The following is an 18,451-nucleotide window of genomic DNA, read 5'->3' on the forward strand; positions in this document are numbered from 1 at the left end:
TGGCCCATTTTTTGATTGGGTCATTTATTTTTCTGGAATTGAGCTGCAGGAGTTGCTTGTATATTTTTGAGATTAATCCTTTGTCTGTTTCTTCATTTGCTATTATTTTCTCCCAATCTGAGGGCTGTCCTTTCACCTTGCTTATAGTTTCCTTTGTAGTGCAAAAGCTTTTAAGTTTCTGGTCCTCATTTGTTTATTTTTGCTTTTATTTCCAATATTCTGGGAGGTGGGTCATAAAGGATCTGGCTGTGATTTATGTCGGAGAGTGTTTTGCCTATGTTGTCCTCTAGGAGTTTTATAGTTTCTGGTCTTATATTTAGATCTTTAATCCATTTTGAGTTTATTTTTGTGTATGGTGTTAGAAAGTGTTCTAGTTTCATTCTTTTCCAAGTGGTTGACCAGTTTTCCCAGCACCACTTGTTAAAGAGGTTGTCTTTTTTCCATTGTATATCCTTGCCTCCTTTGTCAAAGATAAGGTGTCCATAGGTTCGTGGATTTATCTCTGGGCTTTCTATTCTGTTCCATGATCTATATTTCTGTTCTTGTGGCCAGTACCTCATACTGTCCTTGTGACGTGCTTTGTAGTAGAGTCCTGAAGTCAGACAGGTTGATTCCTCCAGTTCCATTCTTCTTTCTCAAGGTTACTTTGGCTATTCGAGGTTTTTTGTATTTCCATACAAATTGTGAAATTCTTTGGTCTAGTTCTGTGAAAAATACCGTTGGTAGCTTGATAGGGATTGCATTGAATCTATAGACTGCTTTGGGTAGAATAGCCATTTTGACAATATTGATTCTTCCAATCCATGAACACGGTATGTTTCTCCATCTGTTTGTGTCCTCTTTGATTTCTTTCATCAGTGTTTATAGTTTTCTATGTATAGGTCTTTTGTTTCTTTAGGTAGATATACTCCTAAGTATTTTATTCTTTTTGTTGCAATGGTGAATGGTATTGTTTCCTTAATTTCTCTTTCTGTTTTTTCATTGTTAGTATATAGGAATGCAAGGGATTTCTGTGTGTTAATTTATATCCTGCAACTTTACTATATTCATTATGATTAGCTCTAGTAATTTCTGGTAGAGTCCTTTAGGTTTTCTATATAGAGATCATGTCATCTTGCAAACAGTGAAGTTTTCTTCTTCTTTTCCTATCTGGATTCCTTTTACTTCTTTTTCTGCTCTGATTGCTGTGGCCAGAACTTCCAACACTATGTTGAATAGTAGTGGTGAGAGTGGGCACCCTTGTCTTGTTCCTGATTTCAGGGGAAATGCCTTCAATTTTTCACCATTGAGGGTGATGCTTGCTGTGGGTTTGTCGTAATGTAACAACTTTTACAAAACTTTCCCCAAAGAGAGGATAAAATAATTCTTTTGCCACTTTATCTCCTTTTTATTTTGGGTTAATTTTCTACCTAGGTACTATATTGATATGAATACTATGAAAGAACAATAACTTCTATAAACCATAGATTGCTCCATGTATCTGCAATGAAACCATATTTCTTTTCCAGAAAAACCTCACTGCTTAAAAGATCAGTAAAGAAATTGACATGGATTTGGAATGCAATAAAGCATGCTTTTCCTAAACAAGTGGTTGCCTAGTATATAAACTCACTGACTTTCTTCATAGGAACATCAGCAAAAGTAAATCACAAACTGGGAGCTTTGAGCATAACAGACCTTAGGGCCATGTTCTCCTCAATCACCTGTGAGATTTGACCTCTTGTTAATGACGCTGAATAGTGCATTGGAGAAGGAAATGGCAACCCACTCCAGTGTTCTTGCCTGGAGAATCCCAGGGATGGGGGAGCCGGGTGGGCTGCCGTCTATGGGGTCACACAGAGTCGGACATGACAGAAGTGACTTAGCAGCAGCAGCAGTGCATATTCAATTTCTAGCCGTTTCATCAATAGATTTGACTTGTTTTTGACTTGTGATTAAAGGTTCCATTTCCTATTCTTACCCCATGATATTCCATTGGCTCAATAGTAATAATTTCTAGGAGACAATGTAAATACCTAATAAAAGCAAATTAGACACATTCTGTAGATTTAGGGTGTCACTGTTTTTTGTTGTTGTTGTTGTTTTTTAACCCATAAAGAAGAGATCCATCAGTTTATTACTTAGAAATACAGAGCAATTCTGTTGTTTCTATAATATTATTTATGTTACAAAAGAAGATTTCATCCTGATGAAATGCAGATAATGATTTAGGACAGAATAGCAAGTAGGTTTCAAAACTGCTGTATTTGCATTAACTTCTTCCATATTTTAAAACATATCTCTCTTATTTCAAGTATCCCTCATCTTCTCTCACATTAATTCCTCATTCCTCATTTAAGCATTTACTTAATAATAAAAAAAGAGCAGAAAGGAACCAACTGACCAGTTTTATTAGCATTATGGTCTCTCAAACCTTGCTCAATAAGTAAATCTTTGGTTAAATAAATAAATTAGGTCTCACTTGATCCAGAAACCATGGATTGATACAGAACTTTTGGAAAATGTAAAAAGAATATTCAGTTCTTGTAAAAGACAAAGTACAAGCACACATTATAGAATCTCATATTTTAAACAATTAAAGTTCCTTAAAATTTATGCTATTTCCTAATTTTCTCTAGAATTTCATATAAAATAGCAGACAAAAATTGGATATGTAGTAATTTGGGAGATAAATTTTATTTTTAGCTTACTATGAATATTTTTACATTTTATTCAATTCCATGTATGTCATGGAATCTCAAGAGAGAAGTGACTTTTCAGAGTGAGCTCTGGGCAGGTAGCAACAAGGGAGACTACAGTAGCACAGATAATGAAAGTGAAAGTGGTACTCATTCAGTCATACCCGACTCTTTGTGATCCATGCACTGTAGCCCACCAGGCTCCTCTGTCCATGGAATTCTCCAGGCAAGATACTGGAGTGGGTTCCCAATCTCTTCTCCAGGGGATCATCCTGACCTAGGGATCAAACCCAGGTATCCCACATTGCAGGCGGATTCTTCATTGTTTGAGCCAACAGGGAAGCATAATGCTGTGCTTCTAAATGTGGAAGATCAGTTGTATGGTACTGTGGGATGTTTGATTTAAACATCAATGGACTATGTAAGACAACACATGTTCATCAATATGAGTTTTTATTCTAACTTTGGGAATTAGATGTGAAATGATGTTCAGGTTTATTAAATAAATAAAAGGAAAGCTATCAACTAGATGTTCAGTTCAGTTCAGTTTAGTTCAGTCACTCAGTCATGTCCAACTCTATGCGACCCCATGAACCGCAGCACGCCAGGACTCCCTGTCCATCACCAACTCCCGGAGTCCACCCAAATCCATGTCCATCGAGTCAGTGATGCCATCCAACCATCTCATCCTCTGTCATCCCCTTCTCCTCCTGCCCTCAATCTTACCCAGCATCAGGGTCTTTTGAAATGAGTCAGCTCTTTGCATCAGGTGGCCAAAGTATTGGAGTTTCAGCTTCAAAGATCTTGGGCTTCTTTAACTTTTACTCATTCTGACAATATCTGTCTTTTAGTTGGCGTATTAAGACTCCGTTCAGTTCAGTTTAGTTCAGTCACTCAGTTGTGTCTGACTCTTTGTGATCCCATGGACTGCAGCATGTGAGGTCTCCCTGTCCATCATCAACTCCTGTAGTTAACTCAAACTCATGTCCATTGATCAGTGATGCCATTCAACCATCTCATCCTGTCGTCCCCTTCTCCTTCTGCCTTCAATCTTTCCCAGCTTCAGGGTCTTTTCAAATGAGTCAGTTCTTCACATCAGATGGTCAAAGTATTGGAGTTTCAGCTTCAGCATCAGTCCTTCCAATGAATGTTCAGGACTTATTTCCTTTAGGATGGACTTTAAAATGGACTGGAATGGGTGAATTTAACTCAGATGACCATGATATCTACTACTGTGTGCAAGAATCCCTTAGAAGAAATGGAGTAGCCCTCAAAGTCAACAAAAGGGTCCAAAATGCAGTACTTGGATGCAATCTCAAAAACAACAGAATGATCTCTTCATTTCCAGGGCAGACCATTCAGTATCACAGTAATCCAAGTCTATGCCCCAACCAGTAATGCTGGAGAAGCTGAATTTGAACTGTTCTATGAAGATCTACAGGAGAAGGCAATGGCAACCAATTCCAGTATTCTTGCCTGGAAAATCCCATGGGCAGAGGAGCCTGGTGGGCTGCAGTCCATGGGGTCGCGAAGAGTCAGACATGACTGAGCGACTTCACTTTCACTTTTCACTTTCATGCACTGGAGAAGGAAATGGCAGCCCACTCCAGTGTTCTTGCCTGGAGAATCCCAGGGACGGGGGAGCCTGGTGGGCTGCTGTCTATGGGGTCGCACAGAGTCGGACATGACTGAAGCGACTTAGCAGCAGCAGCAGCAGCAGCAGCAGCATGAAGACCTACAAGACCTTCTAGAACTAACACCCAAAAAAGATGTCCTTTTCATTACAGGGTATTGGAATGCAAAAGCAGGAAGACAAGAAATACCTGCAGTAACAGGTAAATTTGGCTTGGAGTACAGAATGAAGCAGGGCAAAGGCTAATAGAGTTTTGCCAAGAGAATGCACTGGTCATAGTAAACACTCTCTTCCAACAACACAAGAGAAGACTCTACATATGGACATGAACAGATGGTCAATATTGAAATCAGAGATTGATTATATTCTTTGCAGCCAAATGAAAGGGTGTTGCTGAACCATGAAAGACGCCGGGATTCTTGGCCTCTGGAGGAGAAGAATTCAATCTGGGGCCAGAGATGAGGCTTGATGGCTCAGAACTTTTGTGTAATAGAGTTTTATTAAAGTATAAAAGGGATAGAGAAAGCTTCTGACACAGACATCAGAAGGAGGCAGAAAGGGTAGCCCTCGCTAGTGTTAGCAATGGAGTTATATATTTTTAAATTACATATTACAGTGAATCAAAAGAATGGAGGTTGTAAAGACCTTACTAGACCCACTACAATAATTTACATTTTAAGATTACAGGATTAGCCAGAAGGTGAAGGAGAAACTGTCCTCAAGGAAGGATACATTGTTGTTATATAATCCTAAAGAATGTAGAGGGGGGAAAAGTTTGTCTTTTCCTCTTCCTTGAGAATTACAGACCCCTATCTCCACTTCAGAGTCGGACACAACTGAAGTGACTTAGCAGTAGCAGCAGCAGCATCTCCACTTCGAGAGCCCCTGACCTCTTTCTCCTAATTGGAACCCTGGACTTCTTATCAATTTGCCTAGGAATTGACTCTCTCACAAAGATGGAGAAGGTCTACACAGTCAGCAAAAGCAAGACCAGGAGCTGACTGTGGCATAGACAATGAAATCCTTATTGCCAAATTCAGACTTAAATTAAAGAAAATATGGAAAACTACTAGGCGATTCAGGAAAGACCTAAATCAAATCCCTTATGATTATACAGTGGAAGTGAGAAATAGATTCAAGGGATTAGATCTGATAGAGTGCCTGAAGAACTATGGATGGAGGTTCATGACATTGTACAGGAGGCAGGGATCAAGACCATCCCCATGGAAAAGAAATGCAAAAAAAGGCAAAATGGTTGTCTGAGGAGGCCTTACAAATAGCTGTGAATAGAAGAGAAGTGGAAAGCAAAGGAGAAAAGGAAAGATATACCAATTTGAATGCAGAGTTCCAAAGAACAGCAAGGAGAGATAGGAAAGCCTTCCTCAGTGATCAATGCAAAGAAATAGAGGAAAACAATAGAATGGGAAAGTCTAGAGATCTCTCAAGAAAATTAGAGATACCAAGGGAACATTTCATGCAAAGATGCACACGAAATGGACAGAAATGGTATGGGCCTAACAGAAGCAGAAGATATTAAGAAGCGGTGGCAAGAACACACAGAAGAACTGTACAAAAATGATCTTCACGACCCAGATAATCACGATAGTGTGATTGCTCACCTAGAGCCAGACATCCTAGAATGTGAAGTCAAGTGGGCCTTAGGAACCATCACTACAAACGAAGCTAGAGGAGGTGATGGAATTTCAGTTGAGCTATTTCAAATCCTAAAAGATGATGCTGTGAAAGTGCTGCACTCAATATGCCAGCAAATTTGGAAAACTCAGCAGTGGCCACAGGGCTGGAAAAGGTCAGCTTTCATTCCAATCCCAAAGAAAGGCAATGCCAAAGAATGCTCTAACTACCACACAATTGTACTCATCTCACACACTAGTAAAGTAATGCCGAAAATTCTCCAAGCCAGGCTTGAATAGTACGTGAACCGTGAACTTCCACATGTTCAAGCTGGATTTAGAAAAGGCAGAGGAAAAAGAGATCAAATTGCCAACATCCACTGGATCATCAAAAAAGCAAGAGAGTTCCAGAAAAACATCTATTTCTGCTTTATTGATGATGCCAAAGCCTTTGACTGTGTGGACCACAAAAAACTCTGGAAGATTCTTAAAGAGATGGGAATACCAGACCACCTGACCTGCCTCTTGAGAAATCTGTATGCAGGTCAGGAAGCAACAGTTAGAACTGGACATGGAACAACAGACTGGTTCCAAATACGAAAAGGATCTCGTTAAGGCTGTATATTGCCACACTGTTTATTTAACTTATATGCAGAGTACATCATGAGAAGTGCTGGACTGGATGAAGTGTAAGCTGGAACTAAGATTGCTGGGAGAAATATCAATAGCCTCAGATATGCAGATGACACCATCATTATGGCAGAAGGAGAAGAACTAAAGAACTTCTTGATGAAAGTGAAAGAGGAGAGTGAAAAAGTTGGCTTAAAGCTCAACATTCACAAAACTAAGATCATGGCATATGGTCCCATCACTTCATGATAAATAGGTGGGGAAACAGTGGAAACTGTGGCAGACTTCATTTTGGGGGGCTCCAAAATCACTGCAGATGGTGACCGCAGCCATGAAATTAAAAGACACTTGCTTCTTGGAAGAAAAGTTATGACCAACCTAGAGAGCATATTAAAAAGCACAGACATTACTTTGCCAACAAAGGTCTGTCTAGTCAAAGCTATGGTTTTTCCAGTAGTTATGTATGGATGTGAGAGTTGGACTATAAAGAAAGCTGAGCGCCAAAGAATTGATGCTTTTGAACTGTGGTATTAAGACTATGCACATTTAAAGTGATTACTGAGATAGCTGGACTGATATATACCATTTGTAACTGATTTCTATGTATATTATTTGTTCTTTGCCCCTACCCTCTTTTTCTGCCTTCTTGGTTTTGACATTTTATAAGGTTCTTCTGTATCTTCTTTTTAGAATGACAATTACACTTTAAAAAAGTACATTTGTGCCCTAGGTTTTGTAATATACATCTTAAACGAATCTCAATCTACATTTGAATAACACTTAAAAAAATCAAGCAACACAAATATTACTTCATGTTTGGTATGAGTACCTTATAACAGATTATTTTTAATTCCTCCCTCTCTTCCATTCATGGACATGGTTATCATTCGTGTCACTTATTTACATGCTATAATCACCCAAAGCATTATTATTATTTCAAACAAAGTGTTATTTCTTAGATCAATTCAGAATAACAAAATAAAATATTTTATTTTACCTTTGTTTATTCCTGCTATGATATTCTTCCTTTGTTTTATGTAAATCCAGTTTTTGACCCACATAATTTTCCTTCTCCATGAAGAATTCTAACACTTCTTGCAAGGCAGGTTTACTGGCCACAGAGGCTCAGTTTCCATCTGTTTTAGAAGGTCTTTTTTCCTCCCTCACTATTGAAGGATAATTTCACTGAGTGTAGAAATCTATATTATGATTTTATATTATGAAAACTTTTAAAGAATTTCACCCCACTGTCTTCTTGCTTGTATGGCATCTGATGAGGAGTTCATTGGAATTTTTTTCCTATTGATCTATAAGTAAGGGGTCTAGTTTAACTTTGGTTTGTTTCAAGATAGCTCTTCATCTTTGCTTTTTTGTTGCTTGATTATGATATGCCTAAGTGCAGAATTTGATATTTATCCTACTTGCTATTCTCTTAACTTCTTGGGTTTGTATTTGGTATGTGTTGTTAATATTGGAAAATTCTTGACCAGTATTATTTCAAGTATTTCTTTTGCTCTGTCTTCTCTTTTTTCACCTTCTGATATTCCACTTGGCCAACTACTATTCTATGAAAAAATAAAATAGAATATGAAATTACATAAAGTAAAAAGCATCCTTGAAATGGTTTGAATGTGATTTGATCCATTAAAGAAAATAATCAATCTGCAAAACATTCACATGGCTTAAGGTTAGTGCGCAATTTAGAATATTTTCAATTAACTAAAGGTTTTTTTTTTGGTCTGTTTACTGTTTTTCAGTAAAAGTAAATCAAGTTTGAATATAGAGTGTTCCCTAAATATTTTTAAATAATTAGCACTGCTTCATTACATTCCTTCCCTTAATTTTATTACCATAGCTATGTGTATGAAGATTTTTAGGTCTATAATACTTAATCTAATTCCTGATATGATGTATGTATTCAGTGAACATTTGTTCTTCCTTTCCTTTTTTGTAATCTGGATGCTGGTCCAAGGATACAGTTGCTGACTAATTTCTCAGTCATACCAAGGAATGGAGAGTAAACTGTAGTACACTAGTATATCAAGGCCAGCAAAGTATATCATTTTACAAAACTGACAGTAAAAATCTTCTATTTAAAAATCACAAGTTTTTTTTAAGATTTGAAAACAACATCAGCAGTGCAATGTCAGCTTCTGATTGGTTTATATAGAATTTGGTTATATAGAATTTAAGAACAAAGAAAAGGCATACTGTACCACAAAAAAACGTGCACATGAAAGTTTACTGCAGCTTGATTGATAACAAGAAACTGAGATATCCTTCAAAAGGCAAATGGAATAAAAAGAACAAACTCTGGTATATCCATACAATGGAATATTATTCAGGGATAAAAATAATAAACTACCCAGCCATGATAAGACATAAAGGAACCCTGAAAAAATATTGCCAAGTGAAAGAAGCCAGTCTGAAAACTCTGCATGTTTTCTGATTCCTACTATTAATATATGAGCTCCTGGAAAGAGAAAACTTATAGGGACAATAAAAGAAAAAAAAAAAATCAGTAGTTTCTGGGGATTGGTATCCAGGGGATTTTCAGGGCAGTGAAACTATTGTGCATGATACTCTTACGATGGATACGTGACATTATATTAATACATTTGGAAAGACCCATAGAGCTATATAATACAAAGAATGAATTCTAAACTATGGGGTTCAGTTAACAATAATGTATTAATATTGGTTCATCAATTGTAATAAAAGTACCAGATCAATGCAAAATGTTAATTATAGGGAAACTAGCTAGGGGGAAATGATAAGGGAGAAAGTGTATGGGAGCTCCGCACTTTCTGTTCAGTTTTTCTGTAAGATACAGCTGCTCTAATAAATCAAGTCTAGTAATTCATTTAAAAAAGCAAAAATACTGTAAGCCAAGCATATTGTCATGGTAACATGCAATTTAGTTCTTAAAGAAAATATATAAATTTCCTAAATTTTTTCTTGCACGTTATTTCTTTTTCAGGATGTATTTTTAATAACCTCTAATTTAGCTTGGCTCTTTTCTACTGGGTAAAGTTGGCAATTAAATATGCTTTTATTATTCAGAAGATATGTTATAGTAACAGGGAATTATTAATCTTTAAGGCTATATTACCATATTTATATATTGTAATATTAAATGAACTTTTGTTTCCAAACAAGACATAACTGACAAGATAAAAGCAAAATTACCCAATGATGAGCATCAACATGAGCAATATGGATCTATCACAAACATTGTATCCTCTCAACAACAGACATACTTAGTCTAAAGAAATAAAAGCAAAACTTTCTCAAGGCAACTTGAATTATTTACTATGGTTTCAACTTGTGCAAAATATTAAGTGTTAATCAATGATCTCAGAATATTTCTCTATATTAAAAGTTTGGTGGGACATTGTAATTGTAACAAAAGAATATAGAATTGTAGAGAACAAAAAGATAGTTTCTTGTGATTTATGGTAACAGAGAGTTCTTTAGAAGTTACAAATTATTTTATTATTATATTTCAAACATAGACTATACTTTATTTGAATAGTAAGGGTTACTATCACATTATTTCATTTAGAGATACTGACCCTAATAGTTTATGGGTTGAATTGTACCCTTCACAAAGAGATGTTAAAGTGTTAACCCTCAGGACTCCAGAATGTGACCTTATTTGGGATTATGATCATTACAGATATAATAAGGATGAGTTCATACAGGAATAGAGTGCTCTCTTAGTCGAGTATGACTGATTCATATATAAGAAGATGCAACTGGAATGCCAAGGGTTAACTGTTGCCACTAGAATCTAGGAAGAAGTGAGAGAGAATTCTCCCCTGTAAGTTTCAGGGGCAGCATGGTGCTTAAACAACTTGATTAACTGTGATTGTATACATTTCTGTTGTTTAAGAAAGTAAGTCTGTGGTACTTTGCATGACAGGCCTAGGAAACTAATACAAATAATTATGTACACAAAATACCACTGCTGTCTCTCTTTTTTTTATCATAATATTCCTCTTCAATCAAAAACTGAGGTTATATTCTCTATTTTTAAATTATCTTTCTTATCTACTAGAATGTAAATGTCTCGATGGCAGGAACTTTGTTCTTTATTTTATTCACAAAACTTAAACATTGCCTGACACTTCAACATTTATTAGTAATGATAGGTTTGGTTATTATACAATAATAAGAAATGGCCACCCAAATATCAGTAATTCATGCAAGGTTTATTTTAGTGTATGCTTCATACCCTATACAGGGGCTCTTCCCCTCGGGATCCAGGCATCTGGAGAATCCATTTGACATCTGTCTCCATGGTCACAGAGACAGAAGAAAGGGAACAAGGGAAAGTGTGACCTGATTTAAAGTTTTATATTTTGTCTCAGTTGGGGTCTGTTAGGGGAAGAGAAGTTTACCAGCAATAAATCTGGAACTGGAGCTGGATAACGGAATAAGAGAGTAGCAAACCTGGAAAAAGAGGAAACTGCCTAGAGAACCTGTTAACAGTGACCTTCCATGGAGGGACACACCTAACTAAGGAGACCTCATGGGGAAGAAATCCACAGGATAAGTAGTATGACCTCTCCTTTTTCCTTTATACCTACTGCCAGGATTCCTCACAGGATGGTCATATCCTAAAGTCAGAGGGCAAGAGAGCCTTTGGATGTAGTGCTTATAAGTCAGTATCTTAAGTTTAAGCAGGGCCAGGGAGGAGAAAGAGTAAATAGGAGAAGAAATAGAAGATTGGTCCAAATAACTGTCCATATTAGGTCCATTAAGTTCTTTCCATTTTGCCATTTTATAAGTAATCTTTCAAGGAACAATCTTACAATCAACCCTTGTCTACTCTCAAATTATTAAGAACGCGTACTTAAAGTTACATTAGAGTCAGACCACAAAGAAGTCTGTGCACCAAAGAATTGATGCTTTTGAATTATGATGTTGGAGAAGACTTTGAGAGTCCCTTGAACTGCAAAGAGATCAAACCAGTCATTCTTAAAGGAAATAAACCCTGAATACTCACTGGAATGGCTGATGCTGAAGCTGAAGCTTCAATATTTTGGCCACCCGATGTGAAGAGCTGACTGCTGACTCATTGGAAAAGACCCTGATGCTGGGAAAAATTGAAGGCAAAAGGAGAAGGGAGCAGCAGTGGATGAGATGGTTAGACAGCATCACCGACTCAATGGACATGAATTAGAGCAAACTCTGGAGATAGTAGAGGACAGAGGAGCCTGGAGTCCATGGGGTCACAAGGAGTTGGACACAACTTAGTGACTGAACAACAGCAACCTAAAGTCAGCTTACCTTATTTTGTTGGGCTTCCCAGGTGTCATTAAGTGGTAAAGGATCCACCTGCCAACGCAGGGGATGCAAGAGACATGGGTTGGGTCTCAGTACATGGGGTCATAAAGAGTGGGACATTACTGAGCACACACACACTATTTTGTTAGCTAGTAGACATTATAAATCTTTTCACACAACAAAGGAATTTACTTATCTTTGTGATTCATAATTCCTCATAACACATAGTCTGATTTTCAATGTTTCTCTAGTGAAAAGTAAAAGGTGCCATTTCAGAGGGATGTCAAGATTCAGTTCATTGTGTAGAAGACAACTTCATTGTGTAGAAGTCAATATCAAGAAATAAGGAGTCCTAAGTTGAGCTTTGAGTTTCAGAGGACCAGCAATATAGTGAAGAGGAAACATTTAAATCTATTTAAAATATTTTAATCTCTTTATAACTATTTTGAAAATATTTTGAATAATCTAAATTTAGATTGGTGTGCAATATTTTCAACATAGAAACTCTGACACTATTTCTTTTTTAAGTTTCTGTTCTTTTTATTTTTATTTCACTTTACAACATTGTATTGGTTTTGCCATACATTGACTTGAATCTATCATGGGACTGACACTATTTCTTGCTATATCTCTGAAGCTAGATTTTTAAGCTATCTCTATTAATAAATTAGCAAAAGAGAAGTATTGGCTATATTGATTGATTTATTTGGTATCTATTAAGAGGATCATTATTTAATCAATGAACAAACCAATGAACAAACTGATATGCTTAATGTTGTGGTGAATTAAAATTAAACAGGACATGATCTCTGTCTTCAGGGGGATCACATGCTTGTTGGCCACCACACTGTAAAGATAAGTGCATACAATGCAGTAAGATGAAGTAAGTACTATACTAGTCAGTGTTAAGAGATAATTTTAAGTATTTGAGAGGAGAGAAGAGAAATATTTAATCTTACATGGAAAATAAGAGTTTGATTTGAATATTAAAGAACAGGTAGGATTTTACAGTTGAGAAAAGAAGAAAGGACTTCATAATTTAAGGGATTAATTTAAGCAGAAGTACAAAAATGGAAATAGTACTTTCAGGGAAAAAATAGTAGTGCATTTTGAAGTACAAACATTTAAAATTTTGCTGAAGTTCAATAGCAAAGAAGACAAGCTGAAGAGGAAGCCTAATGGTCCCTTCATCTTTGTTTTAACTGATGCATTTTAAAAATTTTAATAGAGAATTCAACACAGGAGAGGGAGAAACAGAAGCCTGCTGAGGCAGGCCAGGAAAAATAGAAGAGAAAACCTTTATAACCATCTTTATAACTGCTTACCAAAGTGAACTGAACAAAGGAATATGTGGAAAAAACTATGAAATAAAGTATGTTTGCCACAAATGTTTGTGAATGACAATCTCTTAACAGGGTGTGCTCTTGGCAGTGTCAGAGAAAGGATAAAAATGCAAGGAAACAGATGTCAGTGCTAGAAGGGAGGCATCCCTTTCTGACCACAGGAACAGATTTACTAAGGCAGGAGAGTTGATAAATGAAGAGGAATATCATATCATATTCCCAGGTGCTGCTAGTGGTAAAGAATCTGCCTGCCAATGCAGGAGAAGTGGGTTCGATCCCTGGGTCAGGAAGACCCCCTAGAGAAGGAAATGGCAACCCACTCCAGTATTCTTGCTTGGAGTGTGGCAGGCTAGAGTACATGGAATTGTAAAGAGTTGAACATGACTGACATGCACACACACCACCATCATCATATCTGTGAAGATTGTCCACTTAGACTATGATTATTACTTTATTTTGTTCCCTAGTACACTTAAATACTGAATACCTGCCAAAAAAAAAAAAAATGTAGATCAAGTTATTAGACAAGAATCCCTAAAGTTCTCAAGTAACCCAGCCTGCTGGGATCAAGAGGGGAACTTACCTATTGTCCTTAATAAAATGGGAAGGCCATATGCAGGGCTCATTGACTGCTTCAGTTATAATGTGCCATATACTTCATAATCTACATGATTGCTACCTGATGGAGGTATCAGTCATGCTCAGATAAAATAGTCTTTTAGTCAAAGAAGAACTGAGAGAAAAGCCACAATATAGAACTGTTCAAAAATGGAAGGAAATGTAGTATGTAGGAAAAAAAAATAATAAAAGGCATGATAAGGCCACTTTAGATGAAGCTTTATTTTAGAAAACAGAAGAAAATTTATTCTACTGCTTTGATCCAAAAGAGAACTTTCGGAGGTCATTGTCATACGAAATAAAAAATCAAAAGAGGCTTTCTAATAAAATAGAATGAAAATAAAGGAAATTTACTAGAACTGAAACAAGGAAAAAAAAAAAACTAATCCAAAAATATCTCATGGTGGTTTATGACAAACATGAATGTACACTGCCCATATGCCCTTCAGTTCAGTTCAGTCAGTTCAGTCGCTCAGTTGTATCTGACTCTTTGCGACCCCATAGATCACAGCATGCCAGGCCTCCTTGTCCATCACCAACTACCGGAGTTTACTCAAACTCACGTCCATTGAGTCAGTGATGCCATCCAACCATCTCATCCTCTGCCATCCCCTTCTCCTCCCACCTTCAATCTTTCCCAGCATCAGGGTCTTTTTAAATGAGTCAGTTCTTTGCATCAGGTGGCCTAAATATTGGAGTTTCAGCTTTAGCATCAGTCCTTCCAATGAATATCCAACTGATTTCCTTTAGGATGGACTGGTTGGATCTCCTTGTAGTCCAAGGGACTCTCAAGAGTCTTCTCCAACACCACAGTTCAAAACCATCAATTCTTCAGTGCTCGGCTTTCTTTATAGTCCAACTCTCACATCCATACATGACTACTGGAAAAACCATAGCCTTGACTAGATGGACCTTTGTTGGCAAAGTAATGTCTCTGCTGTCTAATATGCTGTCTAGGTTGGGTATAACTTTTCTCCCAAAGAATAAGTGTATTTTAATTTCATGGCTGCAGTCACCATCTGCAGTGATTGTGGAGCCCAGAAAAATAAAGTATGTCACTGTTTTCACTGTTTCCCCATCTATTTGCCATGAAGTGATGGGACCAGATGCCATGATCTTAGTTTTCTGAATGTTGAGTTTTAAACCAACTTTTTCACTCTCCTCTTTCACTTTCATCAAGAGGCTCTTTAGTTCTTCTCTTTCTGCCATAAGGGTGGTATCATCTGCCTATCTGAGTTATTGATATTTCTCCTGGCAATCTTGATTCCAGCTTGTGCTTCATCCAGCCTGGCATTCCTCATGATGTACTCTGCATATAAGTTAAATAAGCAGAGTGACAATATACAGCCTTGACGTACTCCTTTTCCTATTTGGAACCAGTCTGTTGTTCCATGTCCAGTTCTAACTGTTGCTTCCTGACCTGCATACAGGTTTCTCAAGAAAAAACTTGCATATAGATTTCTCAGTTAAAACCTTCCAGGTTTTAATGTGTAAATGTCCTTGCTTCTAACTTCACTGTGTGATTCATGCCATGTCTCATTTAGTTTTTAAGAGAAATCACAGAAAATCATACTAAACTCCAAATCTTCTGATGGAGATTTGGTGAGAAGGGATCACTATGGAGAAGAGACAACTAAGAGTCTGTGTAAAGATAATTAGTATTACTGAAGGAAAAAGGAAAGAATTGGTAAAGGAAAAAAAAAAACTTTCAGAAATTTAATAAAATGTTCTTGAAACACTAGAACACCTGAACATTCAGATATCAGTTACTCAACATATAAGAAAAATGACAGAGCATAATGATTAAGAAGTATCCTGATGAATGTACTATCCTATGTTAATTAGCAAAAGAATTTTATGGGGAGTTATCATGTCCATGGAATTAAAGAAAGAAAACAAAAAAAGATTACCTCTAGTTTTCATAGAAAATAATATTCCTCATATTATATGACTAAAACATAAGAAATATATTCTCTAAAACTCAGGAATTATGAAAAGACAGCAAGCATATATTTTTCTGGAAAAAAAAAACACACACACAACATTGTTTTGAACATATAACCCAGCCAATGACTTGTTGAATCAAAATTAAGAAATTACAATAAGGTAGCTGCATCATAAAAAACCTGATGGCACTTGTTAACTTTTTTTAACCTCTTATAATTGTGTATGAAGTAAAGCGAAGTGAAGTGGTGTCCGACAGTTGTGTCCGACCCTTTGTGACTCCATGGACTGTAGCCTGCCAGGCTCCTCTGTCCACGGGATTTTCCAGGCAAGAATACTGGAGTGGGTTGCCCTTTCCTTCCCCAGAGTCCTCCCAACCCAGGGATTGAACCTGGGTCTCCTGCATTGCAGGCAGATTCTTTCTATTTGAGCCACCAGGGAAGCCAATTGTGTGTGAGTCTGTTTATAATATGTATGACCTTTGTGTTTTTTCCATTATAGGTGATGAAGCTACAGTAGTCTGCAGAATTCTTCATAAGGATATGTTTTTATTAAGTTGAACCATATGAAGCTGTTATTTTTGTAGGTCAAAAATGGTTGATATAAGCAATTTCATAAGATTAAATTTCACAGAAAGAATTTTTAGCTACAATGATGGTAAAATAATTTTAAGCATCTTTTTCTTTGATGATTTAGGTCAAAATTTTTAAAGGTTTTGTTTGTAAGTCTATTCATATGCTATCATCTTTCTCGTAAATCCACGAATTTTTATTAATTAGATTTCCTAGTAAGCTCCTTTTTTCACATTAAAAAATAAATCTTGCCAGAACAGACTAATTAGTTTAATCTTTCCTTGATCAAAAGTTCACTTGTAAAAGTCATTGTGATAATGACATCAATGTACTCTCTCAATGTTTAACAATAAATTTATTTTTTCTCATATCATTACTTTAAAATTTAATCATCTTCATTATTCCAAGAAAAGACTTATTGTATGGAATAAATTTTCCCCATAGCTAATAATTCAGTCACTTGAAAGTAAACATTTACAATATAAATGCTTTAAAATTTTGTTTTATTTACAAGTCTTTATGAAGAGATAAAAGCCATAGCTCATTTAATCTCAACCTCCTGCTATAACAAGAGACCTTTTCTCAATAAGGCATCTGGGAATATGGCAAGCTGAGTATATCATCCTTACTCTCCAATCCCAACTACAATTTACTTGGGTATAGTTAACCACAATCCTGTTAAAACTGGAAAACACTTGGAGTGACAATATCTTTGTTTAATTTTCAAAGGTTTCCCTCAGCAGTCTTGGCAGGGGGTGAAGGAAATCAGTAAAAAGCAGGGGCAGATCCCAGGCAATAGACATTAGCTAAGGAAGAGCTTAGCTGTCAGGGGTATCAATACTAAACTCTAAAGAGAACTTCAATAAGAATGAATATGTTGATGCCCTTGACATTGAAAAAAACGTCAGAAGAAAGTCATTTGTTTTTGTGTTTCACCAAATGTGAGATTCCACCCTTACTGATATATTCAAAACACAGGCCTCAAATTCAAGGAGCCATAAAAAACTAAAAAGCTACCATTCAAATTATTTGCAAAGACAGAAGGTAGAAAACAATTAAAAATGAAATAATGAGAGAGAAAAGGACTTCAACAATATCATACCTGTCACAGGAGAAAGAAAAAAGAGATTTAAGCTATTTAAAGGTGAGACATCTTCTTACTGAAGTATTAATATTTAAAGAAAGGTTTACCCCAAATAATAAACTGGTACAGAGAACTTAATGTGGGGAAAAATAAACAGCAAAGGAAACAGTATAAGTGATCCTTGATATTTAGGTATATAATGGCTAAAGATAGCCTCTTTAGGACTATGCAGTACCAATATTAAAGAAGGTTTCCCAAATCAGAAGAGTCACAGGAATTTCTATTAGAAACTAATGATCTGAAAAGAAAAAAAAAAAAAAAGCTAGGAAATGAAGGTTGAGAGAGAGGAAGCTATATATGTGTATTCTGAAGGTATAATGGAAAAATGAGGGGAAAACTCACTGGGAGTTTTCCCATAGTCACTCTCATAGTCAATGGGAGGAGAGGAAGTAAAATTATTATAAAGATCATATCCTTCTTTTTAGAGGGAAGTAAAATGCCATGGTTTAGGAAAATACATGTCAGTTATGAAAAAGAGCTATATTTTTTAAAAACATATATTGGCCATTCATATCTAATTAGGGGAATAGGTTCAAAAAAAGTAATTACTTAAAGATACAGGAAATTGGAGTAGACAGAAACTAACTGTTAGGAAGTTAGAATAGAAAAAGGAGTCCAAAATGGCAGTGATTAAAAAACAAAGAAAGGGAAAAGCCTAGGAAAATGGAGCAAAAGAAAATCTGAGGATCAGATGAAACAGCCTTCCTGGGTAGCCCAATTTACATAGGGCAGGCTCAGGAGAAGCAGACAAAACATATAAAAAGAGGAGCCAAGATTGAGCCTCTCATTTGGGGTTGGCCTGCCCTCACACCTTGAGGGTATACTATCCTTTGCTTGCCAAATAAAACTAAGCTGTAACAGAGATGTAACACTGTTCCACCTTTCAAATCTTTGCTGTGGTGAGATAGAACAGAAGAAATTACATAGTCCCCCGACATACCGATAAATAAAACAAAGTCCCTGCTC

The sequence above is a fragment of the Cervus canadensis genome, chromosome 17 (genome assembly GCF_019320065.1).
Source record: "Cervus canadensis isolate Bull #8, Minnesota chromosome 17, ASM1932006v1, whole genome shotgun sequence".
Taxonomy (NCBI): Eukaryota; Metazoa; Chordata; class Mammalia; order Artiodactyla; family Cervidae; genus Cervus; species Cervus canadensis.